This window comes from Thalassophryne amazonica, chromosome 13, assembly GCF_902500255.1.
Source record: "Thalassophryne amazonica chromosome 13, fThaAma1.1, whole genome shotgun sequence".
Taxonomy (NCBI): Eukaryota; Metazoa; Chordata; class Actinopteri; order Batrachoidiformes; family Batrachoididae; genus Thalassophryne; species Thalassophryne amazonica.
In genome coordinates, this window is record NC_047115.1 from 56980618 (window position 1) to 57000409 (window position 19792).

At 40.1% G+C, this 19792-nt stretch overlaps 1 protein-coding gene across 12 annotated transcripts in view; it reads left to right on the forward strand.

The window, feature by feature from the left end:
• adgrb3 (adhesion G protein-coupled receptor B3) overlaps window positions 1-19792 on the forward strand; it is a 463324-nt gene that overhangs the window by 372559 nt on the left and 70973 nt on the right. The gene's annotated exons all lie outside the window — the stretch shown is intronic.

Sequence of the window (19792 nt, forward strand, 5' to 3'; positions counted from 1 at the left end):
TACACAAACACACACACACCAAAAAATAAATAAATGGGTGGAGGGTAAAGAAAATGAACTCATTTTGTGCATCGCAACAACCATTTACTTATTGTATCCAAAAGAGACACATTTAGGCAAGTGATAACTACTGCCCTGAATTTTGTATGTGGAGCTGGCAACTGGGGTGATAACCATAACATGTTTACCAAAAAAAAAAAGGTATAACATACTGAATTTGAATCAACATTTATGATTGGGCTTCATTTAAACCCAATCATAATATATTTAATATCAGCAGCTGTTCTTGAAAGAGCTCAGGCCCCAGCTCATCCGAGGTTGTTATTTTTACGTTGAACCATCGTGTGAATTGTGCTTGGTCTGTCCTCTATCACGGTATTTGAGGGCAACGGGTCTATTTTTTGCACTGCAAAGATACAACTGGGACAACACTGCCCCATTCTCTTTCTCTGACTTTCACAAACCGAGTGGCTGCAATATCTGCATTCATCCCCCATCTACAGTGAGTCATTTTAACAAGCGCACAACACAAAGAATTTATTCTATGATTATCATGTTCACCCAGACAGTTGGCCCGACCTATTATACAACAGCAGCCACTCTCAGGCTCATCGAGGGGGTAATACACCATCTGTCAGCCATGTTGGTTCAAAGCAAATGAGAGTGTGCAACGTTACAATTAGCAGAACAAAAACGCTGTTCACAAATGAAAAGCAAGGCCCTATAGAGAATATATGGCTGCTGTACATAGTACATCATGCAGGGTTAAATTAATGCTGCCTGGAGTACATATGGACCCATTCAAAACCATGTTATAGCAACATTAATATCCTGATAATTCAACTATATCATGGCATAAATTAACTCTACTGTTGGTGATCAACTTGACTGAACACTAATTATCTATCTATCTATCTATCTATCTATCTATCTATCTATCTATCTATCTATCTATCTATCTATCTATCTATCTATCTATCTATCTATCTATCTATCTATCTATCTATCTATCTATCTATCTATCTATCTATCTATTTCAATTTAATGTCAGTTTATTGTCATTTATATAGCGCCAAATCACAACAAAGTTGCCTCAAGGCACTTCACACAAGTAAGGTCTAATCTTACCAACCCTCAGAGCAAGCACACAGCCAACAGTGGTAAGGAATGAACAGTGATTTGGCGCTATACAAGAAAAAAGTTGATTGATTGATTGAAGGAAAAACTCCTTCTGAGGAAGAAACCTCAAGCAGACCAGACTCAAAGGGGTGGCCCTCTGCTTGGACCATGCTGCAGACATAAATTACAGAACAATTCACAACAAGAATATACAGGAAATTTTGCCAGTGCACAGGATAGGAGGGTCTCAGAAACAGACACCACACCCATCTCTGGATGGAGGTGCATCTTAAACAGAGAAAACTGAATCAGGCATCAGAAAGACAAGAAATACAGTATAATTTGTCAGCATTAAACAACAAGAAAAACAGAAGAAATACTAAGGTGATGCACGCTCTGTTTCCTAATAAAATTAATTAAAAGTGGTAAAACCATAGTGACATACTATGCCAGTATACTAGCCATATGAAAGGGAAAATAAGTGCGTCTTAAGTCTGGACTTGAAAGTCTCTACAGAATCTGACTGTTTTATTGATGCAGGGAGATCATTCCACAGAACAGGGGCACGATAAGAGAAAGCTCTGTGACCCACAGACATTTTATTCACCCTAGGGACACAAAGTAGTCCTGCACCCTGAGAACGCAAAGCCCGGGCCGGTACGTAGGGTTTAATTAGGTCAGCTCGGTAGGTGAGGTGCCAGTCTGTGAACAGTTTTATAGGTTAGTAACAGAACCTTAAAATCTGATCTCACTGGGACAGGAAGCCAGTGAAGAGATGCCAAAATGGGTGTAATGTGGTCAAACATTTTGCTTCCTGTCAAAAGTCTGGCAGCAGCATACTGAACCAGTTGGAGAGGCCTAATGCTGGACTGCAGTAAACCAGAAAGTAATACATTGCAGTAGTGGAATCTCAAAGAAACAAATGCATGGCTCAGGGTCTCAGCATCAGCCGTAGACAGGATGGGACGAATGTTCGCTGTATTTCACAGGTGGAAGAAAGTAGTCCTCGTAATATTTCTAATGTGGAGGTCAAAGGACAACGTAGGATCAAAAATTACCCCAAGGTTCCTCACATTGTCAGTCTATCTATCTATCTATCTATCTATTGTAATAATGCTATCAACGCATCCACAGCAAGTGTACACCGCCAGTGTTAAATTAACACTGCCAGTGTCTAATATATTCCTCACTCACCCAGTGTGGACACATATAGACACTGTCAGTGTTAATTTAACACTAGTGACTTTACTGTATGGATTCGCTTTCTGTCATTCACTATTGTGACGAATAAATGTAGGTGAAATTTTTTCACAGATATTATCTTGATATAAGCATAATTTTGGTGTGACATAGCTTGTTTAAAGCCTCTGTGACATATGTAACAGAAACAACCTGTCCCCCGACAAGGTGGTCTAATTATACTTCATGTTAGAGGACTGGTGGTTGGCCAAGAATTTTTTTTTTTTCTTTTTTTTTTTGTCACTCAACTTATTGACAGGATGAAAATGACACCTTCAGAAAAATAAATTGCACACTGAGAAATTAATCAAGAGTGATATGATGGACTCTGGGAAACAACTCCAAGAGTGTAATAAAGAGAATCATGAACACAGTAAAACTATCCCTTGTGTGCACAGAAGGGTTGGTTTTATTGTGTTATTGATCCAAAATGGATTAAATTGTTTTTTATTTCCTCGAGATTCTACACACAATACCCCATAATGAAAATGTTTTTTGTTTTAGATTTTTGCAATTGTATTAAAAAAAATACTAAGGAATCACATGTAAATAAGTATTCACATCTTTTGCCTTAAAGCTGTTTTTACAGCTTAACTGGAGTCCACCTGGGGTAAATTCAGTTGATTTTACATGATTTGGAAAGACACACACCTGTCTACATATAAGGTTCCACAGTTGACAGTGCATGTCAGAGCACAAACCAAGCATGAAGTCAAAGGAATTGTCTGTAGACCTCCGAGACAAGATTGTGTCGAGGAACAAATTTGGGGAAGGGTACCGAAATATGTCTGCTGCTTCAGAGGTCTGTCTGGAATGGTCTGGTCTCAAAATCTGAGTGACCAAAGAAGAATGACACAAGTGAGGGAAGCTTCCAAGACAGCCAGGCAAAACTGAAGGCATTACATACTTCTGGGGCTGTGATGGGAAAAACTGCATCATGCAAAGTTTGTCTGTTGCATCATTAATTATAGACATTTTTGTTGAAGTGGCACAGAGAATGATTTTCTTGGTGTCAAATTTCAGCTACAGTTCACCTGAAGGCACATGTGAGATTTGAACCTTGATTTGATCTGTTGAGTTATGTGAAAATCCCTCAAAAAAGAAATTAAATTAAGGGACTATATATACAAATGATCACAATTCCCAAATGGTTTATGTAATATTTTGTTGAATATCTTGAAAATCTAAAGCACATCTTCATTGGTTCATTTCACCTCAATTATTTTGGGGTACAGGGGCAAAATGACAAAAATAATATCATTGTCCAAAGACTTATGGACCTGACTGTAGTTTTAAAGTACATGGGATGTGCACTATTTATATGCCTGCCCTATGCTAGCTTGTATTTTTGTTTGTTTGTTTGTTTGTTTTTTTGTTTGTTTTTTTGTCCAGCCATCATCATTTAGGGTCTTCTATTCTAAGATAGTCATAAGTTTTAAAGAATTTTGTTTTGAACACTGCAGTTTCAGATGTGAGACCATTATATAGTTTTTTGGAAAGTTGGATCATCTCAGAGTTCATGGATCTGCTGAGCTCCATTACCTAAATGCCAAAAGAAGAATAAATGCAAAAATAAATGGAAAACAGTTTGCCACACACACACATATATATATATATATATATATATATATATATATATATATATATATGCCAATAACTTCACTTTTCAAGTTGGATGCACACATGAATTTATTAATCTTTTTCAAATGTCAACATTTTCATCTGTCAGACAAGATAGAAATCATCATGTCACACAACCACCAAGGGGGGGGTGGGGGTGGGAATGTGATCACTCCAGTGATTTTAGATTAATTTATTTCCCCGTAATGTTCAATAAACTTGGTGGAAATAAATCAACCACGAAAGCTCAATAAGAACGGTCATGTTAACGTTGCAATAATAAAAACAGCCGTTTTACTACACATTTTCTACTACCTTTAGTCCATTTAAGTTTAAGGTAAGAACAACTTTTTCTACAAACACTTTACAAATCACTTTCATGGTGGACCACCAGGCACTCTGTCCAAATCAAGTATAAATGGGACTGGATTTGTGATTAATCATGAAAATAAACTTTCTATGAAGATATCTGCCATAGTTTGTGAGTTGTTTACAAAAATCAAAAAGTCCTCATATTGCCTTCTTAAAGACAAACTGTAATCCATGTAACCATTTTCTAAACCCTCTCATTCCAGTTAAGAGTCTTGAAGGGGCTGGAACCTATGCCAGAAGTCAGTGGGTAAGAGGTGGGGTACACACTGGACAGGCCATCAGTGTACAGTGTGTTGCAGGGCACGAACCGTAACTTAATCTACATCTAATTTCATATCATAGTCAACATATAATGGGCACTAACCCTTAAAATACTTAATCTTTCCACCATTTTTAGTCATACTTTTCACCTAATGATGTTATCAGACAAACAAATGAATAAAAAAATAAATGTTGGTGAAAGTATTAAGTATTCAAGAATTAATTTGTGAACATCAATTCTAATTCTATATTACAAACTCATTACAACATAATTCTAATTTAGCTTTTGCTGCAGTCATGTTTGAATTCCTGGGTAAATTTCATTGTGGTAGAATTAGTCAATGTCATATTTTCGTGAACCCTCATTATGAATAAACAAATAAATTAAGTAAAACATTTCACTGATGATAGATATTGCAGTTTTTTGTTCAGTGTTTTATTTATTCTTTTTTTTCACTATCATGTGAAATAACAGAGGAAAAAACTGTTGTTGTCTTGTGTTCTGTCTTGTAAACCTTTTTGATTGAATGGCCTAAGCAGAGGGTCACCCATTTGAGTCTGGTCTGCTTGAGGTTTCTTCCTTAATATCATCAGAGAGAGTTTTTCCTTACCACTGCCGCCTTTGTGCTTGCTCTAGGGGTTGGTAAGGTTAGGCCTTACTTGTGTGAAGCACCTTGAGGCAGCTTTGTTGTGATTTGGTGCTATATAAACTAAATAAATTGAAATTTAATTAACCCAGTTTAAAGCAATTTTAAGACGAAGAAAAAAATTAACGCCTATGGAAATAAGTGCAGTCTTAAGACCTGTTGTGCCATAACTGAATTTACTTTGTAACATGTTGCACCCAAGACAGATTGTTGAATTGTTTTTCTGTTTCGTGAAGTAGCAGACTTTTGCGCCCCGTGCTTGTTAAGCCTTAATGATTGTGAACAGAGCCACAGTGGCCATGGGGCGGTTAAACTTGTAAAACGTGCAATGACTCCTATTGGTATGAGCAGGTAAGCCATGTGTCCACACTGGTGGAACCACAGATATACTAGATTGGGTTGAGCCTGCCCCTGAGTGGATCGCGGCCCTGCCATCTTGAAAGGTTGAACTCCTGCAGCTGTAATTGGTAATCACTGTCGATTCTCTGGCTGACTTCTCCGCCGTTATTTACAGTTAAGATGTGAAAACCTTTGCTTAGGTCAATTCAGAGGCATAGATTTGATTTATAAAGTCAGATGTATCATACCTCTTGATCGTTTCTCCCTATAAGGCTGTGAATGGAGTGTAAACTGGAGCTCCTGTCAATAGAAAGCAGATGGCGTTGCCATCTTGAAAGGTCTTGCCTATCTAGTAAGTCTGTGGGTGGAATAACAGCATGTCATATGATGTGGTCACCAGGGTTGGGTAGGATTACTTTGAAATGTAATCCAAAAGTATCCAAATGTATGTACATACATACATGTAATCCACATGTATTCCTTCAAAGTAATCCTACCCAACCCTGGTGGTCACAGGGGTGAAATACCTCTATACCAGGAGAAGGATGCTGAGGTTGAAGTCACCAGGTAGAAGGAGAACAGGGAGGCCAAAGGCAGGGTTTATGGGCGTGCTGAGGGGTCACGTACAGGTGATTGGGGTGACAGAGGAAGTTGTCAAGGACATGGTGTGAGGTAGACGGATGGTGACCCCTAATCACAACAACCAGAGAAGAAGAAGAAGCAGAAAAAGAAGCTGGATTTAGATTTTAATCGATAAACCATCTCTGTGACTGTGACAATATGAAAGCCAACTTAAATGTACTAACAACATTAAACAAGTTCCGTATACAGCAAAAACAGCTGCAAAGGGAGATAAAAAGTTTGTGATGTGTGTTCTCTCATTTTATCTTTCATCAAAGGTTTCATTTGATTTGGTTTCTTTTGAACCTGCTTTAACATCAGGTGTGTTTGACATTTCCATATCACAGATCTACACACTCACACATAATCAGGTTTAGTGCCAAGGACTAGTGTGAGAAGAGTTTTTGATTGTATTGCCATGATCTTGAATGTAAACGAGCCGCACTGCAGATGAGGCGATGGTAAGGTGAAAGCACTTAAGTTCCTTATTATTTAAACGAGTGAAAAGGCATTTTGTAATGACCTCCGTGTGGGCGATGTTAGCAGTAACGATAAATCTCACTGCGATGGCTGATGATTGACGGAATTCATTAGGTTACATGTTTTTGCGCGCACAGTGCACTTATTGAATCTGCCCATTCAAGTCACTGCGCCAGTGATGCTGTGCTGTTTATTCTATTTTGATTGACTCGCTGGTGTTTAAAGGTTATATTACATTTGATCATAGCTAATTTCACCTGTTGACGACTTGTTCAAGAAATCTACAGTGCTTTTATTCTACTTTGAATAAACTGCAATCCCAGCCGTAGACGGGAGCCCAAGCGCCTGTGTCGCTTTGGAATCCAACTGACTAAACTATAACCTCCATTTGTGACCTCCTTCAAAATGTTAGACATATTTGCAGTTAAGTCCAAATTCATTTGAACAATGAAAGCAAGAAGTAAGTATGTATTGTTACTGTTTTCTCCAAACTAAGGTTAATTGAAACCAAAGTGTCCGAATGGTTCAGGAGTTATAGTACTCCTAATGGAGCAAAAGGAACTGGACAACCTGCTGTTATGTTGTTTCATGAATGAAATCATAGGGGCATCATTAATCATAGGGGCGTTATGAATCATGGGGGCCTCATCAATCATAGGGGCATCATGAATCATAGGGGCGTTATGAATCATAGGAGCTTCATGAATCATCGGAGCGTCATGAGTCATAGGGGCATCATGAATCATAGGAGCTTCATGAATCATAGGGGTGTCATGAATCATAGGAGCTTCATGAATCATGGGGCCTCATGAATCATAGGGGTGTTATGAATCATAGGGGCATCATGAATCATAGGGGTGTTATGAATCATAGGAGCTTCATGAATCATAGGGGCATCATGAATCATAGGGGCGTTATGAATCATAGGAGCTTCATGAATCATGGGGGCGTCATGAATCATAGGGGCATCATGAATCGTAGGAGCATCATGAATCATAGGAACTTCATGAATCATCGGAGCGTCATGAGTCATAGGGGCATCATGAATCATAGGAGCTTCATGAATCATAGGGGCATCATGAATCATAGGCCCTTCATGAATCATAGGGACCTCATGAATCATAGAGGTGTCATCAATCATAGGGCTGTCATGAATCATAGAACCTTCATGAATCATAGGGGCGTCATGAATCATAGAACCTTCATGAATCATAGGGGCCTCATGATTCATAGGGGTGTCATCATTCATAGGGGTGTCATCAGTCAGGGGCGCCATCAATCATAGGGGTGTCATGGTACACAGAAGTCATGGTTTGGGTCACTCCTCGGTTTAGACATCACGAGTCGGTACAAGTTCGGTTTTTGAAAAGTTCTTCAAATCTTCATACAGTGTCTTTAATCTGTGAACAGTAGAGAGCTGCCATCAGACACTTTAGCACTGTGAGACAAAGTGAAAATTTAAACTTTCTTTTTTCATGAAACATTTTTGAAATAGATGATATCTCTTGTCATTCACGTTGGCTGAATTTACTGTGCACCGTGTTAACAGTGTTTTTTTATCTCACGCGACGTGTCGAGCCAGACTGCTTTCAATACTTTGTCCATTTTAAGTTTGTTTGATTTTTGTGCAAATAATGGCATCTCATAAATCCTCACTGTACAGATTTGGCCATCTCATCTATGACATTTTACACTAATTCATATAAAATGTCAACTTTTGTCATAAGTTGGTGGTGTTGTCTGTCTCAGCTTAAATGATTGGACTGATCTCATCTGGGGACACTGATTCAACACAAATGTGGATCGGTACACTTTCGCTTTTTGGTTCACATTTCGGAAGAAAAGGTAAATTAACCAATTCCATTTATGCTTCCAAAGTTTCTGGGTGGAAAAATGCGGGTGGTTTGCTTTGAATGGCTTTGTTGGCCACGCCTCCTGCAAAGACCATGAGACCAGAGAGATAAAGTCTGTAGACGGTCCGTGTACTGTTCTGTGCACCAAACAGTTGCGTGTGTATGGCACAATTCAATAAAAATACATGTACAGTCCATCCATCCATTTTCTCTACCCGCTTCTCATGGGAGGCTGAAGCCTATCCCAGCAGTTGTAGGGCATGAGGCCTATAACTTCCAGGTAGACCCTGAAAGAGGACACCAGTCTATTGTAGTGCACATGTATTGTGACACCCTGATGAAAAATAAACATTGTAAACCTAACCATTTTACAAACAGTGCAAGGATTTACTCTGATACTTTCCACTACGTAATAAGGAAAGTGTGTTGGGACACTCCTCAACTAGCCTTGCACCCTCTGTGCAAGTCCATTCAGTGACTGGCATTCAAATAAATGCTGACATCTTTTACCTATTGACTTGTCAATTAAATTGGGGGCTCATCACGTGCATTGTGAGGGAGCATGAGCTTTGACATTTTGGCAATATGGCTTGGTTCATGAAGCAGCTCATAGGTGCTTGAGTGTTGAGAACCTCCAGTGGTTTGAGACCAACAGAACACCCACATTTCACCTGACCAGAGGTGTTTGTGTGTCTGTCTGTGGTCTTGTGATAGACTGGCATGCTGTTCAGGATGTACACCACGTCTCGCCCTATGACGGCTGGGATAGGCTCCAGCCCCTGTGACCCTTGATTGCAGTAATAAATGAATGAATAAATGACAATTCAGCCACATACAGACGAAGGTCGCTGAATTATTCAACCGTAACGCCCTGACCAGTGACCTCTACTTTTGAACTCACACAAGATAGTACTCATGACTATAAATCAGATTTCTTGAGGATATGTGTAACTCCACAGCATATATGTGATGACTCCACAGCAGAGCATAATACACACATATCAGCATGAACACCTTTTTCATTTTATGCCTCTGTCAGAGCTGCGGATTTTCACTCTGCACAGAATATTGTTTGCATTTATCTGATTTTTCTGCGTCATCTCTGCGGCTCAGCCTACAGAGGACTAATAAGTCAAGATTTTTCTTGCCACTGGAAACGTCTGCCCTCATTTTTCTTGTCTCTTCATTCAGTTAACATGCGCAGTATGGCTCACAGACTGATATAAATTGCTGTCATCAAGAGATCCAAGATGGATGGAATCATTTCCAAGCGTTGCCTCACCACCACCACCCCAGCCCTCACCCCCTGCCCAACTTCACCATTGTGTGTCAGTCTTCCAAGACTTTATAAAATCGCCTAAAGTGCATTGCCTAAGGCACTTTCTGAGCACCATCAGCATCTGGCTGATTTAATTCAGACATGCATGGAATTTCAAATAGATGACCCCCTAATTCTGGATGCATTTATGCCGAGCAAAACCGTGTCAAATGCAAAAATGACTGCCAGATCTGGTCACTCAGCAGACATGTGCTTGCTGCACCTGGTGGCTTTTTCAGTTTGGGCGCGGCGACCATGAACTTACGAGGCTTCAATCTTTGGGTTTTTGGCTTTGTGTACCTCTGTGGTGTCACGCACGTCTCGTCAACTCATAATTCTCTCACAAGTTCGACTTCTGCGACTTTTAATTTGCTCTTATATCACTGCGTCACTGACAGGCGGTCAGCAGTGGTCACGGCAACACCGTCACATTATCAGTATCACTGCTCTTAAAACAAACGCTGACACTTTCTCCATGTGACGTTTTATATTCTGGGTCACCAACGTGTCCTGATAAGATTAAGGATTAGTCAGATCCTGTCAGCTTTGCTCAGTGGCACAAAGGCGGAGCAAATGTCTAGTAAGACAAAAGTTAAACAGGAGCTGTGATTGAGTCCTCACAGGGGAACGATGGCTTCTTCCAAAACACACTGAGCTGTCAGGCTGCGACTTCACAAGACATGTGCACTGAGTTTGCCTCGGAATGTGACAGTCATGTGGGAGAGTGCAACAGAGGGCTGCCGTGTGAAGGCTATGTTCACCATTCAACACCTTGGGCTTCGTAAAATGTTCTTTTCCAACATTTATCATTACGTAGCCCAATCTCACCAACAGCGTTTGGTGAACTTTCAGATACAGGTCCTCGAGATTTTGACTGACGACTGTTTAGGCATGCAAGAAAGCTTATAAAACTGGATTTCAGTGCATGTTAGATTTATTTATATCAAAGAATGCCTCAGTGGATTTTCCACTCCTCATAACATGGTTTTTGGACCATCACTCAGATGAGAAACTCCCCCAGTGCCACATATAAATGTGTCGTATATCTTCCAGAAGATTGCTGTTTTTTGAAGCAGATACTGCAGTATAGGTACTAAACTGAAAACTTTCAAACATTTCCAAAGCTCCTATTGCTCTGGATCCAGGGCACACATACAGTAGTGTTCAGAATAATAGTAGTGATATGTGACTAAAAAGATTAATCCAGGTTTTGAGTATATTTCTTATTGTTACATGAGAAACAAGGTACCAGTAGATTCAGTAGATTCTCACAAATCCAACAAGACCAAGCATTCATGATATGCACACTCTTAAGGCTATGAAATTAGGCTATTAGTAAAAAAAAAAGTAGAAAAGGGGGTGTTCACAATGAAAACTGTTTATTTTGAACATTGGATACAACAACAATTACAAGATAGATCAGTAAAGACAACAACAAAAAAGTTCCTACTGTGTACCCAACATGTCCGAAGAGGGGTAGGGTGAAGCATCAGCTTATTTATCCCTACCCCTTCTTCCCCACAACCAGTAATACCCTTTGCCACATATACACATAGATTCCTACACACCTAAACCGATATCAATATATATATATATACATATACATACACATACACATACATATATACATACACACATCAACATACATACACATATACATACACATATATACACATATACATATATACACATATATATACACAAACATAAATATACACCTACACATACCTACTTACATACAAAATACTATATATTTACAAGCCGAAGCAAAAAACAAAAACACCCTAACCCTCATTACCCTTCCTCCTCCCTATACCTAGAAAAAACCATATTTTTGTACCGCTGTTTGAACTGGTTCATGCTTGGACATTGCTTGAGCCCCACTCCCAATCTGTTCCACATCCTCACCCCACAGACAGAAATACAGAAACCTTTTAATGTTGTTCGTGCCCACTGATGCTTTAAATTAAATTTCCCCCTCAGACTGTAATCCCCTGATCTGTTAAAAAACATATTTTTAATATTTGCTGGAAGTAAATTGTTTATTGCTTTATACACAATTTGTACTGTTTGAAAATGAACCAAGTCTGTGAATTTTAAGAATTTGGATTGTAAAAATAGTGGATTTGTATGATCTCTATAGCCAGTATTATGAATAATTCTTATAGCTCTTTTCTGCATTACTGATAGTGATTGTGTTGTACCTTTATAAGTATTACCCCATACCTCTGCACAGTACTGTAAATATGGTAAAACCAGTGAGCAGTAAAGAATGCGGAGTGAGTTGTGGTCCAGAATATGTTTCGCTTTGTTTAGAACTGAAATGCTTCTTGACAGTTTACTTTGTATATGTTTTATATGAGTCTTCCAGTTTATCTTATCTATTATCACCCCCAGAAACTTATTTTCATGTACCCTTTCAATATCTACGCCCTCGACTTGTAACTGAACCTGTATGTCTGTATTACAATAGCCAAATAACATGTATTTTGTTTTACTTAAGTTTAATGATAATTTGTTTCTGTCAAACCATATTTTCAATTTTCCCATTTCTATACTGATCCTCCTCAGTAACTCCTGCAAATCCCCCCCTGAACAAAAAATGCTTGTGTCATCTGCAAATAATACTAATTTTAATATTTTGGAAACATTGACAATATCATTTATATAAATTAGAAACAGTTTTGGACCCAATACTGACCCCTGTGGGACGCCACAAGCATTGTCCAAGCATGATGATGTATATTCCCCCAACTTCACAAACTGTTTTCTGTTACTTAAGTAGCTTCTCACCCAGTGCAACACCAACCCCCTAATCCCATACTGTTCAAGTTTATTGATTAATATGTCATGATTAATTGTATCAAAAGCCTTTTTAAGGTCTATAAATATTCCAACTGAATGTAATTTGTGGTCTATGGCGTTTGTAATCTCCTCAACTGATTCTATTAATGCAAGTGATGTTGAACTATGTGCTCTGAATCCATATTGACTATCAGTAAGTAATTTATGTTTATTTATGAATTTGTCTAATCTATTATTGAATAACTTTTCTAATAATTTGGAAAATTGTGGAAGCAAAGAAACAGGTCTATAATTTGTGAAGTGGTGTCTATCCCCAGTCTTATACAGCGGCACAATAATACAATAATAATACTACAATAATAGTAGTGTGGCATTCAGTCAGTGAGTTTGTCAGTTTTGTGGAACAAACAGGTGTGAATCAGGTGTCCCCTATTTAAGGATGAAGCCAGCACCTGTTGAACATGCTTTTCTCTTTGAAAGCCTGAGGAAAATGGGACGTTCAAGACATTGTTTAGAAGAACAGCGTAGTTTGATTAAAAAGTTGATTGGAGAGGGGAAAACTTATACGCAGGTGCAAAAAATTATAGGCTGTTCATCTACAATGATCTCCAGTGCTTTAAAATGGACAAAAAAACCAGAGACGTGTGGAAGAAAACGGAAAACAACCATCAAAATGGATAGAAGAATAACCAGAATGGCAAAGGCTCACCCATTGATCAGCTCCAGGATGATCAAAGACAGTCTGGAGTTACCTGTAAGTGCTGTGACAGTTAGAAGACGCCTGTGTGAAGCTAATTTATTTGCAAGAATCCCCCGCAAAGTCCCTCTGTTAAATAAAAGACATGTGCAGAAGAGGTTACAATTTGCTAAAGAACACATCAACTGGCCTAAAGAGAAATGGAGGAATATTTTGTAGACTGATGAGAGTAAAATTGTTCTTTTTGGGTCCAAGGGCCGCAGACAGTTTGTGAGACGACCCCCAAACTCTGAATTCAAGCCACAGTTCACAGTGAAACAGTGACAAACATGGTGGTGCAAGCATCATGATATGGGCATGTTTCTCCTACTATGGTGTTGGGCCTATATATCGCATACCAGGTATCATGGATCAGTTTGGATATGTCAAAAACTTGAAGAGGTCATGTTGCCTTATGCTGAAGAGGACATGCCCTTGAAATGGGTGTTTCAACAAGACAATGACCCCAAGCACACTAGTAAATGAGCAAAATCTTGGTTCCAAACCAACAAAATTAATGCCTCGCAGATGTGAAGAAGTCATGAAAAACTGTTATACAACTAAATACTAGTTTAGTGATTCACAGGATTGCTAAAAAAGCAGTTTGAACATAATAGTTTTGAGTTTGTAGCGTCAACAGCAGATGCTACTATTATTGTGAACACCCTTTTCTACTTTTTTTTACTAATAGCCCAATTTCATAGCCTTAAGAGTGTGCATATCATGAATGCTTGGTCTTGTTGGATTTGTGAGAATCTACTGAATCTACTGGTACCTTGTTTCCCATGTAACAATAAGAAATATACTCAAAACCTGGATTAATCTTTTTAGTCACATAGCACTACTGTTATTCTGAACACTACTGTATATCAACCATTCCTACACAGATTTGTGTGTAAACCTTGTGTATGAACATTTCTATTCAATGTGTGGGTTTTACCAACATGCATTTATACTTAGGAATGTGTGTATGTATACACACAGCTCTGGTCATTTGTACACCAGCCCAGTCTCACGCAATTAGATGGTGATACCATCACAAAATGTAGTATATTTTTGAGACGTGGTTGTCTCACCCTAACCATAACAGTAACCCAAATGTCCCCCGCCCACATTTTGTATCTATTATTTGTTGTTACCATCATGAAAATCAACTACATTTCGTGATGGTATCACAAACTAATAGATAAAATCACATTTCATAATGCCATCAGGAAATGCCATGAGATATGGTTGGCGTACATACAGCATCTACTGGTACAACAGGGAAACCGCAACTCGAAAGCATTGCTGCCTTCAAAGCATGCAACCTCATCAACATACATTCTTTATTTCTTCAAATTAATAATTACACAATTAGTAATTGTGTCGAGGTAGAATCAGACATGTAGCCTCATTGAACTAAACAGCATCTGGCTTCAGTCCCAGTGACAAGCACATTGATCTCTGTCTGCTATAAATAAAGCAAACAATTTCCCTCTTGCAATTTTACATTAAAAATGGCCTCACATTTTTGCTGTTCAAACTTCATGAGGAGGGATTTCAGTTCTGTGACTTCACATGAGTGCAAAGGATTCTGGGACAACTTTAATGATTAGTAATTGGGGTGGTGGCCAAGTGGTTAATGCGCTTGGTTTCAGTTCAAAAGGTTCCGGGTTCAAATCCCACCCCTGCCACATTTCTCCATGTAATGTGGAGTTGCGTCAGGAAGGGCATCCGGCGTAAAACTTGTGCCAATTCAACATGCAGATCCACCTTGGATTTGCTGTGGCGACCCCAAGTGCAAACAAGGGAGCAGCCGAAGGGACTTACCCATTTTGTATGAGATGAACTCAAAGACCTAAATCTTTTTCCACATACACAATATCACCATTTCTCTCAAATATTGTTCACAAACCAGTCTAAATCTGTGATAGTGAGCACTTCTCCTTTGCTGAGATAATCCATCCCACCTCACAGGTGTGCCATATCAAGATGCTGATTAGACACCATGATTAGTGCACAGGTGTGCCTTAGACTGTCCACAATAAAAGGCCACTCTGAAAGGTGCAGTTTTATCACACAGCACAATGCCACAGATGTCGCAAGATTTGAGGGAGCGTGCAGTTGGCATGCTGACAGCAGGAATGTCAACCAGAGCTGTTGTTGTATTGAATGTTCATGTCTCTACCATAAGCCGTCTCCAAAGGCGTTTCAGAGGATTTGGCAGTACATCCAACCAGCCTCACAACCGCAGACCACGTGTAACCACACCAGCCCAGGACCTCCACATCCAGCATGTTCACCTCCAAGATCGTCTGAGACCAGCCACTCGGACAGCTGCTGAAACAATCGGTTTGCATAACCAAAGAATTTCTGCACAAACTGTCAGAAACCGTCTCAGGGAAGCTCATCTGCATGCTCGTCGTCCTCATCGGGGTCTCGACCCGACTCCAGTTCGTCGTCGTAACCGACTTGAGTGGGCAAATGCTCACATTCGCTGGCGTTTGGCACGTTGGAGAGGTGTTCTCTTCACGGATGATGCGAAGGAGATGTGTTGCACTGCATGAGGCAAATGGTGGTCACACCAGATACTGACTGGTATCCCCCCCCCAATAAAACAAAACTGCACCTTTCAGAGTGGCCTTTTATTGTGGACAGTCTAAGGCACACCTGTGCACTAATCATGGTGTCCAATCAGCATCTTGATATGGCACACCTGTGAGGTGGGATGGATTATCTCAGCAAAGGAGAAGTGCTCACTATCACAGATTTAGACTGGTTTGTGAACAATATTTGAGGGAAATGGTGATATTGTGTATGTGGAAAAAGTTTTAGATCTTTGAGTTCATCTCATACAAAATGGGAGCAAAACCAAAAGTGTTGCGTTTATATTTTTGTTGAGTATACTTTTAATTGTGTACTTATTCTGATATTTGGACAGTTTTATGTTGGTTCTTGTGATGAGCTTGTTAAACCTGGTTAAAATTAAATCTAAAAGTGATTGTGATTCAGAAGCATTTTGCAACACCATGAATGAATGGTTGGTATGAATTTTTGGGCTCAAAACTATTTTGGGCTCATCTTTGCCCCTTAGTGTTGTCACTTGCTGTGTCCATTTGTGTCATCTCACTGCTGTGACCACACACATGCACCTTGATCTCCATTTCATAAAAGTTTATTGTCTTTGTATTTTTTGCCACTATTCTGGGGAGGAAGACCGGAAACATGTGGTTTTCAAACGGCTGTTTTGTTAACATATGCGGTTAATTGAGACCATTTCTGAATGCAAATGGGATTTATCAACAGCTGATACTTACTGATGTGCATAAGACTGGTGTGCACGCTTAATGAATGTAGCTTTTTATTTTCTTTCTTTTTTTTTTTTACTTAAACACATGTGAAATTTTGGGCATATGACAGAGTTTAGAACCTTTTCTACATACAGTTTGATCAATAAGGGCCCAGGACCTTCTCAAAGCTGGATGTGTCCAAAACCCCCCAAAGGGAGGCATGCAAGTGGCATCATAATCAGATCTCTGATGTGCTTCATCCTGCCACCCAGTGAGCTCATTCAACAGCTTGCTTTCAACCACCATCCGTGAACCATGACCAGCCTTTACAGCTGGAAAATAAATCAAAATATGGTCCTTCCAGATCAGCTCATTTGTTGATCAAACTGAGTGAATCAGTGCAGGATTTATCACTGCCCCATCTGTCTGTCAGTCTCAACTTAAGGCTGACACAAGTACGATCCAGTCCACTTTAGAGTCCCTGGAATGTGTTTCAGGTCAAGTCACATTGTTATGAATGATGAGCATCATTTTGGAAAGATCTGGACTGAAAGAAGGTGTTTGACAATAGTTTGTGGTCTCCCAGCACTGTGTAAATTTGTCTTCATTTTGATGATTTTGATGTTGTTGTCGTTGTTGATCTTGTTGCTGTTGTTGTCTTAGAAAACAATTGTCTTATTTTCTCCGTGGTGAATGTCAGGTATTTTGAAAACCTTAAACTTTAAAATAAATAAATACATTTTAAAAATTAACTATACTGCATTATGGGAATATTGTAGTATAGAGAATATTGGAAAGACAGGTAGCTACTGTATTACATTTGTTGTGGTTGCCAGAACAGATGGTCACCCAACTGAGCTGGGTCTGCTATTACTGTGCCATGCTTTTCTGAAACACCTTGAGATGACTTACAGTGTGATTTGGTGATATACAAATACATAGATAGGTGAGTCTTTCCACTCTGGTTCGTTAACACGATAACTCAAAAACATAAAATGCTATCATCTTGTAAGTCTCCACAATCAAAGGGCATATAATGAATAAAATGTGGTTAGTTTTGATGGACCAGACTGAACCAAAACAAGTTTCTTTTGCTTTTATAATATTGCTGAGAAGGTCTGGACTGTGGGGAATTATCGTATCATCACATGCTTGACAGAATGAAGTTTGAACTAGTGTGGTAAAAGGATGACTCCTAATTATTACAATACAAGGGTGCGCTGCTCCGTGTTGTGTGACACAGCGCAGCGCTGCGCTTACAAACAGAGAGCAGACTTTGTTGAATCTGCGTGCGCAGCAGTTACGTTTACATGCAGCCAATAACCCTTTCATAACCGGAATATTAGCAATAACCCGGTTGCGCACGGCCATGTAAACACCCGCAAAAACACGAATATGCTCATATTCCATTTTTTAAAAACCCGAATAAGACCCCTGGGTTACTCCTTTTTTAACCCAAATATCAGGTCATATAAACGCGCATCGGGATATCCCCATAGACAGGAACAATTTTGTGTTCTGCACATCCTATCCGCAAGGAATTTTGGTCTTTTGAGTACGGCAACTACTTGTATGCAGAGCGCGGAGCCCACCGAAGCAGAGATAAACAGCGCATTGTGTTCTGCGTCCTTATCAGGCGGGCCGGTGGAGGCACCGGTCGGCATCACCGCGATTGCTCTGCCTCCGATGCGCTTACTGAGTCTGCGGGCTCGGTAAACGCCGCAGCAGGCCACTCACACCGCCCCCCTCTCTGCTGCGCGGAGCTGCGCCAACTCTGGCAACAGGTCCAGAGACTACGCTCGCTGTTTTGATGCGGGGCACTCCGGCATCTTGCGGAAAAATTCATAGCGCCACAGGGTCTCGGTATACTGCAGCCGCAGAGCCCTGTGGCCATGACTTGGATTCTTTGCAAGTCCCGCATCCGTACCCCCGGAGGCAGTGAGCGAAGGGCGAGCACGCGCATTGTGTTCTGTGTGTGTCTGTTTATAATCTTCTCACCCAGAAGAAAAAAAGAGAGTGTTTACACAGGAGAGAAAAGTGAGAAAATGTTAATGCCTGTTTGAGAAAAGTGTATAAAGTGTGTAGTGAGGGGTTTTACACAAAGCAAGATTACACGAAGCAGAATTTGCACGAACGCCAGACCAAATCAAGCACCGGTGGAAAACGTGCCTCGCTGTTTAGATGGGGATATTCCAAATTATACCAATGACCATATATACAGGAGTAACTCTGTCTGCTTAAGCATGTAAACGGGTTATTCCTAATGATTCAGAAACCGGAATATTGACCTTAACCCAAATATTAACGGCATGTAAGCGTAGTCAATGCTTGCGGGAGACAAAAAAGCTTGAGTATCTATCTTTTTACATGAGAATCGTTCAATGTCAATACCAGCGTTGGTATCGATATTAGGATCGATCCGCCCACCTCTACTGCAGACACAGCAACCGGTTATTAGTGACCTGTCGTCAGACTTTGTAAGAACAGAGCAGCACCTGAACTGAGGTGTGCACTCTGAGTGTGCTCTTCTAGCTGCACCTGCAGTGTATCCTCCTTCTCTTCAAAGTGGAGATAAATGATTAGCGCGCACATCCTGCACAGTTGCCCTCTCGGGACGAATAAAATATCGGTACCACGTTGATCAAACGACACCGCGGGACCGGCGCGCGCGGCAGAGGTCACCGGGTGCACAAATCTGCGACACAGAAGTGTGTCGTGACCGCGATGTGCCGAAATGAAGCAAGACAAGCGCGGACCAATCACAGCGTGACAACAGGTGTCCGCTCGAACATCCGTGACAGGAATCCTTAATGTCAGGTGACGCTGGGATCGTTACACCCATCTGTCACTTTTGGAACGCTTAATTCAATAAAGATTTTTTTTTTGTAAGATATAAAGTATGTGTGTGTGTATGACAAACAGGAAAGATGAGGAGCTCCTTTTATTTATTTCCCCTACTCGTGCTGTGAAGCGGGGAGCCGGTTGCAACCATTTTCGCCGCTTCCGCGGGGGTGTGTGTTTATTTTGTTTTATTTATTAATTTATATGTGTGTGTTTTTAAAGAGGCGCGGGGAGGCACAGCGAAAAGCGCAGGTTTTTAGGAACCATCC